The following is a 5,239-nucleotide window of genomic DNA, read 5'->3' on the forward strand; positions in this document are numbered from 1 at the left end:
AACAGAAAGGTGGAAATGGTGGATTCTGGTGCAGAAAACAATTTATTACCTGAGTGCATTTCTTTCTTTCTTTCTTTTTTTTTGCACTCCCTGCTGACTGCAGCATCCAGACATTTTACAGCATTAGTCTTAGGGCTGAGATTAATATAATCTGCTAAATATTTAACCTGTCCATACACTATGTGAGTGCTACTTGAAATTCTTCAAGGACCAATTCAGTGAATAAAAGCATTTGCCTCTCTTCTACTTAAGTGTTATAAACTACCACATTTTAAATCAAACAATCAATTACTGAGTTAAAGACATGAAACCATAAAAGGTACAGTGAAAAAACAAAAAAGTGTCCAAATAAAGCACAAACTACATTATCATGCTGGTGTGCCTCCATTAGGTTGCATTTTTTGATTCAAGTATACATAAAACATCTCTGTATCAGAAGTAATCTTCTTCTGACTGAACTTAAAGTAGTCGCCATGACAGAAGATGAAGATTCAAAAGCTTTGCACTTCAGGAGATTTACACAACAACAACAACACTTTTAAGGTGGATAGTGCCACCACTTCAGCATCCAACCAAGTGTGAAATATGATCACAATCTCACCTTTCTGTTCCCAAGTTAAGGTTTTGAAGAATGGCCAGGAAAGTGTTTCTGCAGCACAAAATGATGTCAGTGTAAAGCTGACCTTTGATCTATTGTATTAAACATGTCATTGCTTCATTATTTTATCCAATTTAACAATTCTAAGAGATATTCTCATAATAATCAAGGTCAAGAGAACATTTGTGCCAGAATTGAAGAAATTCTCTCAAAGTGTCCCTGCAATCAGATGATCTGAATACATTATGGCCTCCGCCACGGCTGTCGCCAAATCAGAGGCATAAAAATGACATGTCTTCCCACTGATCCTGACATACCAGAATGTCAAGTTAATACATGAGCATGTAGCTTGTAATCCAACTGACTTTAATAAAAGCATTTAATAAGTGAAAGTGAAACCTGAACAAATCCAATGTCTTGTTAAGGACATGCACAGTAAAAAGACAATTCATTCTGAGTGATCACAATAGCATCTTGATACTAGACAACATGTTGGTTATATAGACCTCTTCACAGTCCTTTTAGTCGCGCACTGTGTCTTGAAACATGTTCTTCGCAACATTGGAATTCTGAGGAGATAAGTGAATTCGCAATGACAGGTGTGGCAACATGCATTGAATACCTTCATGGTGTTCAAAGGGAACATTCAAAGAGGCGAGCCAGACACACTGCACACTTCTGTCTCAGTTGTCACCATTTTGGCAGTGTAGGGAAGGGACCACCAGCTAGTGTTCAGCCAGAGGGGAGGACATTATCCTGTCAGCACAGATGTCAATGAAAATGCTAATTAGCTAGCTTCATATTTTTATTTGATATGTGATGTGGTGTTGTTTGGTGCGAGTAGATATGTGATCAGAGGCTCAAAAAGCTGCAAATGTTCACAAAATGCTGCAGGTAGCATTTAGTCAAATGTTAGCAATTCTGAAAACGACCAAAGTTGTCAGGTTCAATTTAACGTTAAACTTCCCTGTCGAAATGGATACACTAAAAAAGTAAGAAGATTGCACAACACACACAATGTATTAGGTGAACTAAAAGAAGTATCCAAATCGAGATACATTCTAAATTACTGATACTGTCCGAAACTTGCTCCTGGCTATCTATGGACACAAACCAGTTGCAACGGCAGTCTGACAACCTCTCTCACTGTCTGATGAAGAACTAACATTTTTAGCCTCAATCAAACATAATCTTTCAATTCTTACTTGTTGAGCATCTTTTATCTGGAACGGCCGAGAATTACACATTGTGCACTGAGCTAAAGAAGGACATAACTTGAAAGAACCCATGCTGCAGACTTTGTGTTTAAGAAGTCAGGTTTTACTCATTTTCCCTGTCAGTTGGAACAAAAACTGCTTCACCAAAATAAAGAGACAAAAAAAACAAGAAAAAAAATAAGCAAACAACGACCAGAATTTCATTGTCGATTTAAATACTAAAACTAAGTGATATCCTTTTCTTCAACCAGCTAAATTGCAGTCACAGCATCATCATGTCACACGACATTTTTTTATCGAAAAATAATACACATTTAATCTGTGTGCTGCTAACACGACTATATGGTAATGAGACTGATTGTCCATTAATCAAAAACAAGGAAAGTGTTCTTACTGCCATGATGTGAAAAGCACAGGGATTCCCTTTTACTTTTAATAAAGTTTCACCATTCAATTTACCAGTTTCTTGAAAAATGTCTTTTAAACTAAGCTATGTACCTTTGCAAGTTTGCATGCTCATAATTTGACTTTCTGTTTTGTGTAAATAAGTAAGAGCCAAACACTATTGATATAATAATTTTCCCTCACTAATGAATTGCTGTAAATCCTGTACCTTTCTTTGACTTAGTATGTGTGTAAACGTCTGTGTGGGTGTGCATGTAGAGGTGTGGGTATTTACATAATCAACAGAATGACTACATTAAACATTTATGTACTGAATCAAAAGCCGCGCATGTGTTTTTGCTGGTAAAAACTGCATAAATTATGCCCAAATGAGATCTTAAATTTGTAATTTACCGCAAGCCTTTTAGACAGAGCTGCTTTACTGTCTGCATCTGCACACATGTTCTGTATGTGAGCGTGCGCATGTGTGTGTGTGTGTGTTCCTGTGAACTCCTTTGGGATCAGTCTCATTCAAACTGAAACCAAATGACATCCAGCTTCTCACTGTGGCACTGAGGCCTGTCTCTGCCTCTTCTCCTAATGAGAACACAGCACGATAGGTCACACGCTGTTAAACATATTCACACATACATGCACCCATTAAACCAGTATTTCCTTCCTTCACACAGCACACACAAAAGCAGAGAGGCAGTCATACACACATCATCCAGCGCAACATTTTTATTGACAACCACTGTCCCATCCAGTTGGGTGCGTTTTCAAATTGCTTGTCTTAAAAAAAAAAAGCCATGTGTGACATCTTGCACTACTGTGTGTGACACAATGAAAAGGGTCCCAGGTGCTGGAGGAAGAATCAGTCTGTTCGGCTGAGTGATGCTTCCGTCAACCAGTGCTCAAACTGATACACAGTGTGTCTGCCCACTGTCCATGGCATTAGACAGTCGCACTTCTCTTTTGACTCCAGTGCAGCTATATTATGCTTTTGCTTCTCTCCCTGTCACTCACTTTCTCAAAATCCCCCAAAGAATTCTACGAGTAAGGTGAAATACACACCTTCACACCTACCTCATTCAGTTCACATCCCTTTTTTTTTATCCCGCTTAATTTCAAAGTACCTTGTAGGAAAATTGAGCAGTGAGTCTTTCTTGTTGGCTATCAAACCAGTTTTCTCACGCCGGCTTTCTGGCTGCTTGGCCTTGATTCTGCTTGACTGCTGGTTCACAAGGCTGTGTCACACCCTCCTGCAGTTTCTCCAAACTTTTACTTGCGTATCTACAGTCTTTTGCTGACTTCTCTTTATGCCTCACCTCTCTTTTTTATAAACATAGGGATAACCTTTTCATCAAGTGTTAGTAGTCATGTGCTAACACAGAGAAACTTATGGTCATACAGCAGTTTGCATGCTCTGTGTAACGCTATCTATGACAACAGCTGTGCATGTTCTTTGATAACCTTTAATTATGACAAAAGACAATGTTGTCCATGTTCTCAACAAAACCCTTCATTCTGTTTTACAGCAGCATAAAAGCTCCCCTGCCAAATGAACCACCAGTGTAAAAGGTTTAAACTAACTGCAACATAGGTTCGGTATGTGTTGCTATGCTTGTCTCTGCAAACGTAACTTTAACATTCCAGTCCATAGAAAAAGTTTGCCTATGAGGAAACAGTCAAGCTTCTGCGTACACTTTAGGCCCCCTACATTCAAAAACCCAATAAAGATAAGAGGGATTACGTTCCACCCGCACTGAAATCTGTCTTTCATCTACGAAAACATTGTCAGTCTTTAATATAAGACCTTCCTCTCACTGGAAAGGCTTTTTGGAAAGTGTCATGCAGTGAACAGAATTGAGTCTAAAATGTCCAAGAACCGCAAATTTTCGCTTAAATGCTACTAGAAAATAAAATGAATGAAAATATTGTCTTCTTATCCAGGCAATGACACACAAAAACCCAGTGCTCCAAGTGCAAAATGTAAAATGAAAAGCGATGATCAAATAGGGAGACATTTTTGCCAAGTTCAGTTATCTGAAGATCATTAAAAGCTATGAAAAGAGATGAAGTGATGGTATTCAACGATGTAAAAACCAATGAAACATGAACAGACCTCAAACATAAAAAAGAAATTTCGGTAGGGACTGTTGGACTGAATGGAGTTAATAGCAGTATCAAGATATAACGGAAACAGTGATTTAAAATAACTTAAAGTTGCAAATAAATAACTAAATCAATCATCAATCACCACCTACACAACAAAAACAAAAAAAAAACACCTGCTGACATTAGCTCAGTTTCATTTCATAAGTTATCAAAGCTTCTTATAAAATGCCATTCAGCTTTTGCTGAATTAGAAAGATGTGTCAAAGGGTCACGTTTCCACTTTGCTTTTTCTCAATCGTTCAGAACGAAATATTTGAATTATTAAAGAGAATTTAGGCAGAGGTAAAAGAAAAAAAGATCAGTTAACCAGAAAAAAGTAATACTACTATATTATACATATTTTTTCTGTTATCCAGTTTATAGTCAAAATGTGTTCTTCTTACTGGGGAGGCTTTTTTTTTTCAAAATGTGTTTTAAATAAATAAATAAATACATTTTGGACAGATCAAATGCAAAGATGAGAGAGACTCATGACTTCTAAACAGCCAAAGTAGTGATGAGCAGCAGAACATTTCAGTTCAAGCTTATTTTTATTCAGTTCGGCTCTTATTATCATGAGCTTGCTTATTATTGAATTACACATTTCTCTGAAGCAAGCCAAAAGTTAAAGATAATGGATTCGATTTACTTTCATTTTATCTGTAATGTAATTTCATGACTTTCACCTCTCATACAAGGACACACACGATTAGCATCCCATGTATATTCTAAAATGATCAGTATAAGCAGTCCTGGCAGCTCTTTTATCACTCTGTAAGACTGCAACAAATATGCACATGATGCCATGTCAGCATATGGTTTGCAAAATACTGTAGAGACAAATGGATCTGGGTTATCTTATACCTTTTGTTTTGGATAATAA

Source organism: Leuresthes tenuis, unplaced genomic scaffold (assembly GCF_036924035.1).
Source record: "Leuresthes tenuis unplaced genomic scaffold, fLeuTen1.0.hap1 SCAF_17, whole genome shotgun sequence".
In the NCBI taxonomy this organism is placed as follows: Eukaryota; Metazoa; Chordata; class Actinopteri; order Atheriniformes; family Atherinopsidae; genus Leuresthes; species Leuresthes tenuis.